The sequence below is a fragment of the Monodelphis domestica genome, chromosome 6 (assembly GCF_027887165.1).
Source record: "Monodelphis domestica isolate mMonDom1 chromosome 6, mMonDom1.pri, whole genome shotgun sequence".
Classification (NCBI taxonomy): Eukaryota; Metazoa; Chordata; class Mammalia; order Didelphimorphia; family Didelphidae; genus Monodelphis; species Monodelphis domestica.
This window is the reverse complement of record NC_077232.1, coordinates 310,724,936-310,740,687: the sequence shown is the minus strand read 5'-3', so window position 1 is coordinate 310,740,687 and position 15,752 is coordinate 310,724,936. Positions and strand designations below refer to the sequence as shown.

At 45.0% G+C, this 15,752-nt stretch overlaps 1 protein-coding gene across 7 annotated transcripts in view; it reads left to right on the top strand.

Annotated features, from left to right (window-relative positions):
- The first annotated feature begins 10,341 nt into the window (after nt 1-10,341).
- The window catches only part of LOC100027516 (zinc finger protein 420-like), a 46,931-nt gene continuing 41,520 nt past the window's right edge, over nt 10,342-15,752 (top strand). For all 7 annotated transcript variants that reach the window (XM_056803538.1, XM_056803537.1, XM_056803533.1 and 4 more), the window contains exon 1: nt 10,342-13,965. The gene's annotated coding sequence lies outside the window, so the exon portion shown is untranslated. The remainder of the gene's footprint in view (nt 13,966-15,752) is intronic.

Sequence of the window (15,752 nt, the reverse complement as noted above, 5' to 3'; positions counted from 1 at the left end):
ACTGTCTGCCCTTTGATCCAGCTATAGCACTGCTGGGTCTGTACCCCAAAGAGATAATGGACACAAAGACTTGTACAAAAATATTCATAGCTGCGCTCTTTGTGGTGGCCCAAAACTGGAAAACGAGGGGATGCCCATCAATTGGGGAATGGCTGAACAAACTGTGGTATATGTTGGTGATGGAATACTATTGTGCTCAAAGGAATAATAAAGTGGAGAAGTTCCATGGAGACTGGAACAACCTCCAGGAAGTGATGCAGAGCGAGAGGAGCAGAACCAGGAGAACATTGTACACAGAGACTAATACACTGTGGTATAATCGAACGTAATGGACTTCTCCATTAGTGGCGGTGTAATGTCCCTGAACAACTTTCAGGGATCCAGGAGAAAAAAAACACCATTCATAAGCAAAGGATAAACTATGGGAGTGGAAACACCGAGAAAAAGCAACTGCCTGAATACAGAGGTTGAGGGGACATGACAGAGGATAGACTCTAAATGAACACTCTAATGCAAATACTATCAACAAAGCAATGGGTTCAAATCAAGAAAACATCTAATGCCCAGTGGACTTACGCGTCGGCTATGGGGGGTGGGGGGGAGGAAAAGAAAATGATCTATGTCTTTAACGAATAATGCTTGGAAATGATCAAATAAAATATATTTAAAAAAAAAAAAAGAAATTGCAATCTCCACCCTACTCAGTCCTAACAGGATTTAGGAAGGGCTGCAGCATAGATCAAAATTTAATTATTCCAATCTCTACACAGGTAGAGGTGTCCTTTCTTCCTCCTGTTTGTAATTAAACTCTATAAAAGGTTGACAGCTGACTTGAGTTTTCATTTAGGAATTACATAGCTGAATTCCTTGGCGACCTTAAATTAATATATATCAGTCTTTTAAAGTGATTTCCTTGTCACATTGTGGCAACCATGAAGGGATTCTAAAGAATTCTCTCAATAAACTTCTGAAATTCCTTGCCTTTTTACTATACCGTCTTACTACTTAGTCCCTTTTAACAAAAAACTTGGCTTAAAGACACAGCTGCTAGAACATGTGAGTATAAAAAACTTTTTCTCTCTTCTCTTTTCTCCTTAAGTTGAATTGGAATCAGCAGTTTTTCTTTTTCTTCCCTTTAATCTTAAGGGACAGCTGGGTAGCTCAGCGGATTGAGAGCCAGGTCTAGAGACAGAAGGTCCTGGGTTCAAATCGGACCTCGGATACTCGGATACCTTATTTCAAACCCATTAAAAAAAAAAAACCCTCCTCGGATGCAATACCAATACGTGGCCTCAAGAGGGAGACCAAGAGGCGAAGGGGGTCTGGGAGGGGGAGCTGAGCACCTGAGGAAGTTGGGGACCTGGGAGTGGGGCTACTGAAGGAGGGGACTTTCTGGTGGGTGTCCCCCACGGAGAGGAGGGGCAGTGTGGGAGGCGGACAATTGAGAGGGAGGGGCAGCTTTCAGGGGTAGGCCTGCCTATGGAGCTGACCAGTACAGGCAGCAGGCGGGACTACTGAAGAACCAAGAGGAAGAGGCAGGAGGCGGGCTGCGCGGCGGCAGCCACTCCCAAAGCCTCCTCCCCTCGGCAGGGGTGCCTGATGTGACCAGTGCTGCTCCCCTACCTCACACCATCCACAGGCAACTTCCCGTCCTTTGCCCTGGCCCAGCTGAATGCTAGGCACAGAGACACAGGGAGGCTCTGACAGGAAAGGCGGGAACTTTCTGCTCCCTTCCCCCTCTGCCTGCCTTCGCCTGCGCCAGCGCTCCAAGCCTCCTGGCCTGCCTTTTACTCTGCACCTGCGTAGCTCGTCCACAGACCTCCTTCCTCCACCCCCGCCCCTCAGCTGGACCCCTTGCGTTTGCCACACTCTGTAATTGGAGTTCGGGCTCCAAACGCACATTAAGGGATACACCACCAGCAGCCACAGAAAAAGGCTCAGGCCCCCCCCCCCCCCCACCTCCTACCAGGGACTGGCCTTGCCTCACATCGATCCCTTACAAAAAGCCCAGGTTCGGAGGAAGCAAAAAAAAAAACAACAACCCTCTTTGGTACTGACCTACAATGCCCAAAGGAGTCCCAGTGTACCCCTTCGCCTGCAGATTGGGGGAGACCTGTCTAAAGAAGCTTCGCCAAAAATAAAGAAAAAACCCGCAAATCACATGGCCCGCAATCCCCAAAGTAGTCCCCAAAGGGGAGACTGTGGTAGGTCCCCAGAGGAGCTACTCAGCTGCTGCTGCTGCTACTCTTGACACACAACTCCCTCCCACCCCGGCATGGACCCCCTGGGGAAGGGGGCAGCACCCTACCCAGTCTTCTCAAGGCCTCCATCATTCCCCTTGCCACATTGCTGACCAGAGGCTGGCATCCACCACCACCAGGAGGGTGAGCGGAAATGGATTCATTACACTTACCTTCCAGAAGCACCTTCATGACGGGACCTTCATTTCACCAGGGAGGGAAGAAAGCAGGAAGGAAGGCAAGGGCAGGGAGAAAACCTTTGGCAGAAACCAAAAGAAAAGAAAGGTGCAGGAGCTTCACCTACTAGCTCGACAAGATGCATGCCCTCTCACCCAGAGACCATCTTCTTCCTCCCCATTTAGGCTGACAGGAACAAGGCTTCGATGGCAGAACAGATTTGTGCCTTAATGCTACTGCTGCTGCTCTTTCTCATGACCACTCCATGGCATCGCCTAGACTGGCCCGCTTACCCTGCATGCTTCATCCAGCTCTGCCTCAAGGCAGGCATTTGTCCCTGCAGAAAGCCAACCCGCAACCTCCCCAGCATTCTTTGCCTGGCTCTCTTACTTCCAAGACCTAGCTAGGACATGGGGAGGAGGTGGGAACCTCCTGAGCATGCAAGGAAATGGAGCAGGGGTATCATTCCTGGCGGGCCAAGTCTGGCCCTGAAAAATCTCCCATTGCCTGAATCTGCCTGCAAGCCTGAGAGGGCCCTCTATTGGACAGAGAGGAGTGAGGGAGATTAGTCAAACCGACTTTCCAGGACCCATCTTAGTCATATGTCCTCCACTGAGCTGGAATGTAAAGGAAGGATGGGGAGAGGGAGGGAAGGCGGACATATGGGAGGGAGAGATGGAGAAAGGAAGGAAGGGATGGAGGGGGACCAAAAATTGAGTAAAAAAAAGAAGGAAGGAAAGGAAGCTCCCCGTGCCTCCTAGATCATAGCAATGTCCTCTCATCTGCGTCTATTGAGATAATCATGTGGTTCTTGCTGGTTTGCTTGTTGATGTGGTCAATTATGTGGATGGTTTTCCTAATGTTGAACCAGCCCTGCATCCCTGGTATAAATCCTACTTGATCATGGTGAATGAGCCTTCTGATCACTTGCTGGAGTCTTTTTGCTAGTATCCTATTTAAGATTTTTGCATCTATATTCATTAGGGAGATTGGTCTATAATTTTCTTTCTCTGTTTTTGACCTGCCTGGTTTTGGAATCAGTACCATGTTTGTGTCATAAAAGGAGTTTGGTAGAACTCCCTCTTTGCTTATTATGTCAAATACTTTGTATAGTATTGGGATTAACTGTTCTCTGAATGTTTGATAGAATTCACAGGTGAATCCATCAGGCCCTGGGGACTTTTTCTTAGGAAGTTCGTTGATGGCTTGTTGGATTTCAATTTCTGATATGGGATTATTTAAGAATTCTATTTCCTCTTCCGTTAGTCTAGGCAGTTTGTATTTTTGTATATATTCATCCATATCTCCTAAATTGGTGTATTTATTGCCATATAATTTGGCAAAGTAATTTCTAATGATTGCCTTAATTTCCTCTTCATTGGAGGTGCTGTTCCCTTTTTCATCTGTAATGCTGTTAATTTGCTTTTCTTCCTTCCTTTTTTTAATTAGATTGACCAGTACTTTGTCTATTTTGTTTGTTTTTTCAAAGTACCAGGTTTTTGTCTTATTTATTAAATCAATAGTTCTATCACTTTTGATTTTATTAATTTCTCCCTTAATTTTTAGGATTTCCAAATTGGTTTTCTGCTGTGGGTTTTTAATTTGATCGCTTTCGAGTTATTTCATTTGCATTTCCAATTGATTGATCTCTGCTCTCCCTTGTTTGTTAATATAAGCATTCAGGGATATGAATTTATATCTGATTACCGCTTTGGCTGCATCCCAAAAGGTTTGAAAGGATGTTTCGCCATTGTCATTTTCCTTGATGAAATTATTAATTGTTTCTATGATTTCTTCTTTAACTAAATGGTTTTGGAGTATCATATTGTTTAATTTCCAATTGGTTTTAGATTTGGTTTTCCATGTACCATTACTAATCATTATTTTTATTGCCTTGTGATCTGAGAAGGCTGCATTCATTATTTCTGCTTTTCTGCATTTGTGTGCTATGTTTCTGTGACCTAATGTATAGTCAATTTTTGTGAATGTGCCATGTGGTGCTGAGAAGAAGGTGTATTCCTTTTTATCCCTATTTATTTTTCTCCATATGTCTATTAATTCTAATTTTTCTAAGATTTCATTCACTTCTTTTACCTCTTTCTTATTTATTTTTTGATTTGATTTATCTAAATTTGATAATGGTTGGTTTAAGTCTCCCACTAGTATGGTTTTATTGTCTATTTCTTCCTTCAATTCTCCTAGTTTCTCCATTAGAAATTTGGGTGCTATATTATTTGGTGCATACATGTTGATTAGTGATATTTCCTCGTTGTCTATACTCCCTTTTAATAAAATATAGTTACCTTCCCTATCCCTTTTAATCAGGTCTATGTTTGCTTTGGCTTTGTCAGATATCATGATTGCAACTCCTGCCTTCTTTCTATCACTTGAGGCCCATAAGGTCTTACTCCATCTTTTAATTCTGACCTTGTGAGTGTCTACCCACCTCATGTGTGTTTCTTTCTTTTTTTTTTAAACCCTTACCTTCCATCTTGGAGTCAATACTGTGTATTGGCTCCACGAATGAAGAGTGGTAAGGGCTAGGCAATGGGGGTCAAGTGACTTGCCCAGGGTCACACAACTGGGAAATGTCTGCTCATGTGTGTTTCTTGAAGACAATGTATGATAGGGTTTTGGATTCTAATCCATTCTGCTATTCGTCTATGTTTTATGAGTGAGTTCATCCCATTCACGTTCAAAGTTATGATTGTCACTTGTGGACTCCCTGGCATTTTGATATCCTCCCCTAATTCTGACCTTTCTTCTTTAGCTATAACCTTTTAAGCCAGTGATTTACTTTAAATCAGTCCCCCTAATTCCCACCCTTGAAGTGTTTCCCTTTCTAGTCCCTCCCTTTTTGTTCCCTCCCCCTCCCCCTTCCCTCCATTTTTTGTTCCCTTCCCCCCTAACCCCCTTGGTTTTCCCTTCTCCTTTACCCTGTTGGATAAGATAAAATTCAAGATCCCAATGGATCTGGATGCTCTTCCCTCTCAGAGTTGATTTCACTGAGAGTAAGGTTTGTAAACCTTAAAATATCTTAGACTTATAAATGTTGGAAATTTCACCATTGGGAAATGTCATACTTGGAAAATTTCTTACTGATAGTCTATTGGAATGTGAACCCCATTGGCATGGGAGGTTCCTCCTCCTCCCTTCTTAAGATTACTTTAGGATAGAAACCTTTTGCTGAACAATGAATAGGGCTTTGACCTATGCTTAAGCATAGAACAGGAATTTCCTTGAGTCATGATTGATTTTAGAATTGATACAATGGAGATACTTGGAATCAATCTCCACCCCACTCAGTCCTAACAGGATTTAGGAAGGGCTGCAGCATAGATCAAAATTTAATTATTCCAATCTCTACCCTACTCAGGGTAACAGGATTTAGGAAGGGCTGTAGCAAAGGATCAGGATTTAATTGTTTGAGAATATGACCTTCAACAGACATGTGCAAAGCCACAGACCTCTGGGCGGTCCTGGGTTGGGCTGGAGCCACCATTGGCACAGGGAAGAGACAGGAAGAAACCTCTTGTCACAGGTTTAAGTAAAAACTCTCTTCCTCTCCTTCTTATAGGAGTTTTCTTCCCCTCCCTTTCCCATGTGTATCTTTGTGTGAGAAAGATTATTCTATTTAGTTCTCCCCCCCATTTCTTGGAGTATGTCTTAGTACCATCAACGATTCCCCCCTCCCTTTTTCTTTCTATCCCCCCCTTTCTCCATATCATCTTGATGCCCCAAATGTACCCTATGCATGATTCTTCTTACTACTCTAATGATGCATATAATTTTTGAGAGTTACACATTACATTTTCCCCACATATTAATATATATAATTTGATATAAATGTAGTCCTTATAGAAGAGAGTTTGAATAAAAGAAAAAGATAACATTTTTCTCCTTTTCCCTTTCCTTCATATTTACCTTTTCAGGTATTCCATGCTCTTTGTTTCTAGATATTGAACTTTCCACAGAACTCTGGTCTTTTCTTTGCAAAAACTTGGAAATCTTCTATTTTGTTGAATGCCCATACTTCCCCCTGGAAGTATATAATCAGTTTTGATGGATAGCTGATTCTTGGTTGAAGACCCAGCTCTCTTGCCTTTCTGAAAATCATGTTCCATGTCTTACGGTCATTCAGAGTGGAAATTTCAGGGTCTTGTGTGACCCTGATTGGCATTCCTTTATATCTACATTGTCTTTTTCTGGCTTCTTGTAAGATTTTTTCTTTTACTTGAAAGCTTTGGAATTTGGCAATTACATTGCTGGGAGTTGTCTTTTGGGGATTTAGTTTAGAGGGTGTTCTGTGAACTCTCAATGCCTGTATTGCCCCCTTGTTCTAGAATCTCTGGGCAGTTTTCTTTGATGATATCTTGTATTATGAGGTCGAGATTATTATTTATTTCTGTCTTTTCTGGTAGGCCAATTATTCTCAAATTGTCTCTCCTTCCTCAATTTTCCAGGTCTATCACCTTGTCAGTAAGATATTTTATGTTCTCTTCTAATTTCTTGGTATTTTTGGCTTTGCTTTATTAATTCTTGCTCTTTTGCAAGATCATTGTCTTCCAGTTACCTGATTCTGACCTTTAAAGACTGGTTTAATTGGTCATCTCTTCTCCCAGATCAGATGAGATAGAGGTAACAGTCATTTGACTTGTCTTAGTCATTATTCAAAAGACTAATATGGGTTTTCTGAAATGAAGTAACCAATCAGCTTTGTAATTGGGTAACTGTTTCTAAAATGAGGTCTATATGATGTTATGTCTTGTGATCTTGTACAGAAGTATTCATTTTGTTATAAAAACCAAGTCTCAGGCTCTGAGAGTTGTCTCTTGCCAGGGTCCAACAATGTAAGAGAATGAATTTATTAGAGGACTTGGCCCTTTTCCAATAAAATCTAGGTTTCTACCTTGACTTGGAAAAATTTGGCTTTTTGACTTTATTTTGTAATATTTATTGCAAAAGGAAATGGGATTGGAAAAATGGGGGATAACTTGAGGTTTATATGGGGGTATGGAGTAGAGAAGGGAGAGAGGGCATATTGCTTGATGAGGCAAGGGAGGGAGATGCCCTCTGCTGAGAGGAAACAACAGGGGTCCGATAAGGACTGTTTGTCCTGGAATGACTGAACTGAAGTTCAGCTCCCTCTATGGCCAGAAAAGATAGTCCACTTATCTGACTGCAAATTCAAATAATATAGTTTAATAAGCAGTTGGTATTGGAGTTTTTTCCTCAGCTGCAGAGTTGAGGCCAGGCCAGAGGCTGGCAGAGGGTTCTCACATTCCCGTCTACTCTATATCAGTCCAGTTTTGTATTTTTAGAATCTTAGCAGTAGACAGAAAGCAAACAAGAACAGATCTGACCTTCAGAAGCCTGTGTCTTCTGGCTGAACCAAGAAGAGCATGCCATTTGTGAACCTTAAAAATTCTCAGACCTGAATTTATAAGGTTGGGTTAAAACCATTCCCCATTTAAACATGAAGGTACTTGACCAGAAATGTGAGAACTCTACTCCACCCCTACTTAAGCCTGCTTTAGTGGAAGAAACTCCTTGCTGAACAATGAAAAATACTTAAACCCATACTTATAGTAAGGCAAACATTGTTAATCTGTGCCTATTTTTAGATCTAATACAAAAGGGTGTTAAGTACCTATAAAGGTCAGGCAACTTGTGAATTTACAAGGAGCAAAGAGGTAAGAACTTACTCAGAGATTTTTTCAGGTGTGAACTTAATCAAAAGTTTAAAGTCTACTCAGGTGTGAATTAAGAACGATCTGTCCTTTGGAAAACGTCTACTGTGATTGGTAGATGTAAGAACTTAGGGGAGGTGACATAGGAGAAAATTCCCTTTAAAAGGAGACGAAAAGCTCTCTGTCAGGACAGTCAGCTGGGAAAGGCTGAATTGGAGGAGGCAGCTGGCCAAAACTGCCTTGAAGGGTCTCTCTCAGAGCTCCCTCTCAGAGATCTTGTGGTGAGTTGATAACAGACTGACTGATCCCTCTCTTAGGGTTTTCAGCTTAGGCTGGCTCATGCTGGCCTAGGCCGTTATAGCCCTTTTTTCTCATTATTCCCTTTTTCTCTCTTTCTCTCTTTCTTTAATTCCTCAGTTGTATGAATTAAAATCTCTATAAAACCCAGTTGGCTTGGGTATATTTAATAATTGGGAATTTTTCCCTGGCGGCCACCTTATATTTCATTTAAAACAAGACACTGTCTTGAAACCATATTTTCTGCGGTCACAATTTAAGGCAACCACTCTTTCATCTGCCACAGTTTATGATTCCCACTATTTTAACTATTACACACTCTAGTCTGGGTTGAACAAGCTCCTACCTCCTCCAACACCAGGAAGCAACTCCCCCCGGCCGTAAGGAAGTGCTAGTCACAAGACCCAACTGCCACTCCCAGTTGGAAGGAAGTGCTAGTCACAAGACCCAACTGCCACTCCCAGTTGCTCCTTCCCCCACAAAGTGTTAGTCTAGTTTCCTTTCCACAATTTACCTAAATTGTCTATATGGAGTGAAGCTTCCTCGAACCCACGAGAAGCCTCAAGGTAGGAAGATAGAGGAAGGATAAAAGTTCTGGATGCCACGAGGGGGATGGCGGAGCCAACTTAGAGATATGAGGTGGCAGGAATGAGTCAGAAATCCAGGCCTTATTGATTACAAAGGAGCCATAGTAAAAACTCTGATCAGTGAACTACTCAGAAGGCTTGTACCTGTCCAAAGATCCAAATTTAATACCACACAGGTCAGAGACATGATAGAGAAAAGAAAGTGCCTGGCCAAAGGCAGGTGGGAGAGGTAGATCAGGAAAGGAATCAAAGATGGAGCTTGGCCAGAGGCCAAGCTCCAGCAAGGACAGGCATCAGTGAGAGCTGAGATCCAAGAGAGAGAGGGGAAAGAGAGAAGGCGGAGCCTACTGTGGTCCTGTATTTAATCTCTTTGATATGCAAATATACACAATACATAGGGATGATTATCTTTAGTTAACGACAAGGTATAGGTGTGGTTTCTCTTAGCCAGGTGAGCACAAAGAAACGTGTTTTCCCGCCTAACCTGGGGGAAGCTGGGGTCAAGGGTCAGCAGCTTTCCCAGCCATGCGCAAGACTGAGCATGCTCTCTTCTAAGCCACTCTGTACATACTGTTGCCCTTGCCCATAGCTAGGGGTGGACTGCTACATGGAGTCTGTGGGTTTCTATTTTCACAACATCACTTAACTCCATTGCCTACCCCTTACCATTCTTCTGCCTTGGAACCAAAACATAGTATTGATTCTAAGACAGAAAGTAAGGGTTAAAAAAAAAAGACTGCCTGCCCTTTGATCCAGAAATACCACTGCTGTGTTTGTACCCCAAAGAAATAATGAAGAAAAAGACTTGTACAAAAATATTCATAGCTGTGCTCTTTGTGATGGCAAAAAAAAAAAGGAAAATGAGGGGATGCCCTTCAATTCGGGAATGGCTGAACAAATTGTAGTATATGTTGGTGATGGAATATTATTTTACTGAAAGGAATAAAGAACTGGAGGAATTCCATGTAAACTGAAACAACTTCTAGGAAGTGATGCAGAGTGGCAGGAGCAGAACCAGGAGAACCCTATACATAGAGACAGATATGCTGTGGTACAACTGAACGTAATAGACTTCTCTACTAGCAGCAATGCAGTCATAAGGAACTTAGGAGAAAGAATGCTAGTCATCTAGAGAAAGAATTTTGGAAACAGAAATGCATTAGAAAAATGTTATTGATCACTTAGTGCGATAGTGATATGATTAGGGTTTTGATATTAAAGGATTTCTCTACTGCAAATATGAATAATATGCAATTATGTTTTGAACAATGATACATGTACAACGGTAAGGGGTTTTCTCTTTTAAAAAGATTGGAGTGAATTATAAAATAGCGTCACCAGGAATTTTATTTTATTTTTATTTTTTTATTTGGTTATTTTCAAACATTCCTTGGTTGCAAAAATCATATTCTATCCCTCCCTCTCCTCCCCCAGCCCCTCCCACAGCCAATGTGCAATTTCACTGGGTATTACATGTGTTCTTGATCAGAACCCATTTCTATGTTGTTGGTGTTTGCATTAAGATGTTCATTTATTATCTACATCCCCAATCCTATCCCCTCAACCCATGTAATCAAGCAGTTGTTTTTCTTCAGTGTTTTTACTCCCACAGTATTTCCTCTGAATGTGAATAGTGTTCTTTCTCATAGATGCCTCTGGGTTGTTCAGGATCCCTGCATTGCCACTAATGGAGAAGTCCATTACATTTGATTGTACCACAGTGTATCAGTCTCTGTGTACAATGTTCTCCTGGCTCTGCTCCTTTTGCTCTGCATCACTTCCTGGTGGTTGTTCCAGTTCCCATGGTATTCCTCCACTTTGTTATTCCTTTGAGCACAATAGTATTCCATCACCAACATGTACCACAATTTCTTCAACCATTTCCCAATTGAAAAGTATCCTCTCATTTTCCAATTTTTGGCCACCACAGAGTGCAGCTATGAATATTCTTGTACGAGTCTTTTCCCTTATTATCTCTTTGGTCACCAGGAATTTTATGAAAGTCCAAAGAGATTAATTTACAATTTATTTACAAAATATGGAAAGAGTGAAGTTAGAAAGTGAGAGGAAAGGGTAAGATATCTAGCCTAATCACTAAGTATTTTGAGCTGACCCCTGGCTCAAAAACAGGCTGGGGAGTTTAGTTCTTAATCAGAGAGGCCTCAGCCCTTGTAGCCAAGGACCTGGGGATATAGGGAGCCTCTCTCAAGAGGATAGGTTTCTCCTCAGGCTAGTTATTTCCTCTGCCTTCCTCCACTTTTTATGTGGACAAATCATAGTCTAACACCTTGCTTAGGACTTCCCAGGAGGAAGTCTATTCTGATTTGTACACATGGGTCACAAACCTCTTCCACTAAATGATTAAGTGGGATGTTTACACTTTTGGTGATTAGATCTAAAAATGGGCAGGGGAGTTAATTTGATTTTCCAATCAGGGGAGAGTTAAATTTAATCTTTACAATAACCCAGTGGAAACTTCTTGTTGGCTTTGGGGGGAAAAGGGGGGAAGAAATATGAATCATTTAACTATGGAAAAATATTCTAAAGAAAAAAGAAAAAAAAGAAAAAATAAGTGAAAAATTAAAGTTACTAGATATCTATAGAAAAGTGAATAGGGATAAAAACAATAGACCTTCTTTTCAGCAGCACATGGTACATATAAAATGATTGACCATGTACTCGGGCATTAAAACATCATAGACAAATGCAGAAAAGCAGAAATAATAAATTCAACTTTTTCAGATCATAATGTGATAAAAAGTATAATTAGTAAGGGTTCATGAAGAGGCCAATTAATTGGAAATTAATTAATCTAATTATCCAAAATTGGTGGGTTAAAGAACAAATAAGAGAAACAATTACCAATTTCGTGAAAAGATTGACAATGAGGAGACAATATATCAGAATTTATGGGATACAGCCAAAGCAGTGCTTAGGGAAAAATTTATAACCCTGAGTGCCTATAGCAACAAAAAAGAGAAAGAGGAGATCAACAAATTGGACATACAACTAAAAAATCTAGGAAAAGAGCAAATTAAAAATCCTCAGATAAAGACCAAATAAGAACTTGTAAAAATCAAAGGAGAAATTAATGCAATTGAAAGTAAAGGAACTATTGAACTAATAAATAAGACTAGGAGCTTGTACTGTGGGAAAAAAAAAAACAAATAAAATAAACTATTGGTTAATCTAAATTTTTTTTTAAAGAAGAGAATAGGGGGCAGCTGGGTAGCTCAGTGGATTGAGAGCTAGGCCTAGAGATGGGAGGTCCTAGGTTCAAATCTGGCCTCAGACACTTCCCAGCTGTGTGACCCTGGGCAAGTCACTTGACCCCCATTGCCTAGCCCTTACCACTCTTCTGCCTTGGAGCCAATACACAGTATTGAGTCCAAGATGGAAGGTAAGGGTTTGAAAGAAGAAAAAAAAGAAGAAGAGAATCAAATTAACAATATCATGAATGAAGAGTGATCTCACCTGTAATGAAGAGGAAATTTAGGCAATTATTAAGAGCTATTTTGGTGTCTGTAATGTAGGAGCCCAGGTACACAGCCCCCCTCCCCCAAGATAAAAATTAATTTTCAATAACTCCAGGTATTAAATAAGATTTAGTAATCCTGGGAAAAGAGAGCGAGGAGGGGTCACAAACTGTATCTCCAAAAGGTAAGGACACAATGTGAGAACATGGGAAGCTGGGATTTAGAGTTCTGGGGAGCAGATTCTAATTACACAGTCTCCATCCTGTTCAGGTCCATTCTGGCAGAAACTCCTAAACTCCCAAACTAGGTCCAGGGTCCGTCTTCTTGGTCAGCCTGAAGCCAGGGACCTGGAGGGAACAGCTTTTGTCCTGCCATCTTGCCTGCTCCTCCCTCTTGAACACCTCTCGGAGCCCCGTGGACTGCCTCTGCTCCTGGGGACAACAATCTTCGTTGGCCCAATGCTGTCTTTCAGCCAGTCCATTGATCAGCACAATGACAGAGGGGTGCAAGAAGGGCCTGCGAGAGGCTAACGGGGCCTCCTGGAGGCGAGTCTCCCCAGCAGGTAGTGTGGGGAGAGGAAGGGGTGAAGGTCTGGGAACCAGTCTGGAACCAGAACGTTTGGTTCTGGGCATTTTCTTCAGAGAAGACTCTGTCCATGGTTTTCCCTTATCTGGAAAGGAGAAGCAGCTGGAAGGGAAACAGGGGAGCCGGCAGGGACTCGGCCAGAGAGGCAGGAAGGTCTCAGTTCAAATCTGGTCACAAAGAACTCCACTGTGTGTGATGCGGATTAGACTGGAGGAACAGAAGGGAGATGCGGAAGGAGAGGAGAGGGAGAGGCTCTCCCCAAAATGCAGGGAACCACGGGCAGCGCAGAGGCCTCTGGGAAATAGGAAGTCAAGATCCTGCCCAGTCCACCCCTCCTCCTCCGCTTCCAAAGACTTTCTTGCTGGGGCTTGTTAGGGGGCGCTATGGTGCATAAGCAGCGCAGCCGCCTGGCAGTGTGGCCAACAGTGGCCAGGTGAGGCAGGCCGGCACATGTGCCTTCCCCCACGGGTGTCTAAAACCTCGGGATGGCCCCGACCCCAGGGATTCCCTTCCTCACTCAGTTCACTGAGCAAGAGCCAGTCTGGAAGCGTCTTGTTGCTGGGGTAACCTGGGCGGGGAAACATCTGAGGACAGGGGCGTGGTCAGAGGCAGCGGCCCGAGAGGGGCGGGACTTTCTCCTTTCTTCTTCCGGTGGCTCTTTTCTTCAGCGGACCCCCAGTAGGTCACACTCCTGGTTTAGGAGACTAACCCTAACTCTAACCCCGGGATTCCGGCCACGCCCACATTCTTTCACTTGGCGCCTCCCCATCCTGCCCCGGATGCACAGCCGTGGGCAGCGCAGAGGCCTCTGGGAGGCAGGAAGCCGGAAGCTGAGATTGTGCCCAGCACACCCCGCCTCCTCCGCCTCCAAAGAGTTTCCCGCCTTGCCTCTGTAGCCCCGGCGAAAGATTGGGTAATTACGTCGTGAACCGGTGGAGGGGGGACGGCGGGAAAGGGGGCGGCGATCACACGGGGGCCAAGAAGAGGCCCAGAGTGGGGAGGATCCGGACTGCTGTGGGGTGGTGCCGGGGAGACGGCGGGGACATACTCCCTCCCCCACGGGCTAAAGCCGGGAGCTCCAGGCTGCGTGGACCCCCGGGTGGGGCTGAATTCGAATTCTCCTCTTTACCAGTGTCTGGGGCAGACCAGCTCCCCGCTTGTGCTTCCTTGAGACCCCGGATCAGCCCAAAGTCGGGCGGCCTCCCCCGTGTCCTCCGGCTCTGGAGCTGGGCGGGCCTGGCTGGGAATTTCCCGAGGGATACCTGGCTGCTCCATTCTGGGATTGCCCGCTTCCCGGGGGAGGGTGTGCAGGCTATAAGGACCCAGGAGTCCTGCCTCCCTGGCAGCAGAATCCCAGGCACGGTGCTGTCTCCGAGCCTCCGGCCAGCCCTGGGCAGAGTCCCCTCCCCCCGGTGGGAGCAGCTCTTGTGCTCTCCTGTCTCCATTCCTGCCCTGGCAGGGGGAGCACCCAGCACCCCCGTCTTGGGTGGGGACTCCAGATTGCAATCCCTCCACCCCTGGTTGCTGCTTGGTCACCCTAAGCACGCTCTGTTCTGGCTAAATGGGCCATACTGGGCAGAGAGCCAAGAGGAGTTCAGGAGGGCTTCCTGGAGGAGGCGAGATGCCCTTTGGACTGCAGGGAAGCCAGGGAGGGCAGGGACAGCTAGAGAAGGTGCTCCTGGCCAGGAGCTTGTGAGATGCTTTTGGAAACTGTATGGAAAAGTCCCTCCTAGGTTGTTGTTCCTGTTTGTTTGTGCAGGCCTTGACCGCAGGGAGTATTAGAAATAAAACCGATTTTATTGGGATGAGCGGATCTTAAAAACCCACCCAGAGGCCCCTGGTTGGCCCCATGTTGTGGGCACCCTCCAACCAATGGGAGCACTGGAGGGGGCTCCTGACCCCAACTTCCTCAGACCTGGAGTTTCCTCCATTGTATTGTCCAGATAAGCTGGTGGTGAGCTCCCCGTCCTAACTAGCCTCCCAGTTAGCGCTGTGGGAGAGCACATGTGCCTTCCGTGAGCCCCAGAGATCCCGCAGATGAGGGGAAATCCAGGGCAGCCATGCTGGGGCTGCAGGGCCAGCTGAGCTCTCTGCTGCTCCCACCTCCAAGTGCAGGGTTGGGGCTCTCCCTCCACCTGTTCTCCAGCTTTATCTTGGCAGTCTGAGGGAGGGGAGAGGGAAGGAGGGTGGGGATGCAGGGGGCAGGAGGGACCCTCAGATGCCCAGCCTGGTGGAGGGGGGCCCAGGGGGAATCCAAACTCTGGGGTGGGGTTTAGAGGTTGGGAGCAGTCTAGGGAGAGGGGCTTAAGGGAGGGGCCTGAGGTCCTGGTCCAGCCTGGGATTAGAGGATCAGGCTGGGCTAGGACCCTTCCAGAGTGGGCTGGCTGGAATCTGGAACTCTGAGCTGGGCCCCTCTTCATCCCTGGGGCTGAGATCTCTCTGCCTGTGCAGGTCCCAGGTGGCTCGGAGCCGGGGCCTCCTCCCAGCTCCTGCCTCCTGCTGGCCCCCCTTGCCATGGGACCTGTGAATCCTCTAAAACAGAACCCCAGAGAGCTTCTGGGTTCGGCATCAGCAAATCCCCTGAATCCCCTGGAAAAGGGAGACGGAGAGGAGCAGAGATTTGCTGGCAAGCTCAGGGTGCCCCCAGGCTGGTTGGTCCTGATTCAAGCCCTGAAAGGTTGGGAACCTGGAAGGACAGGC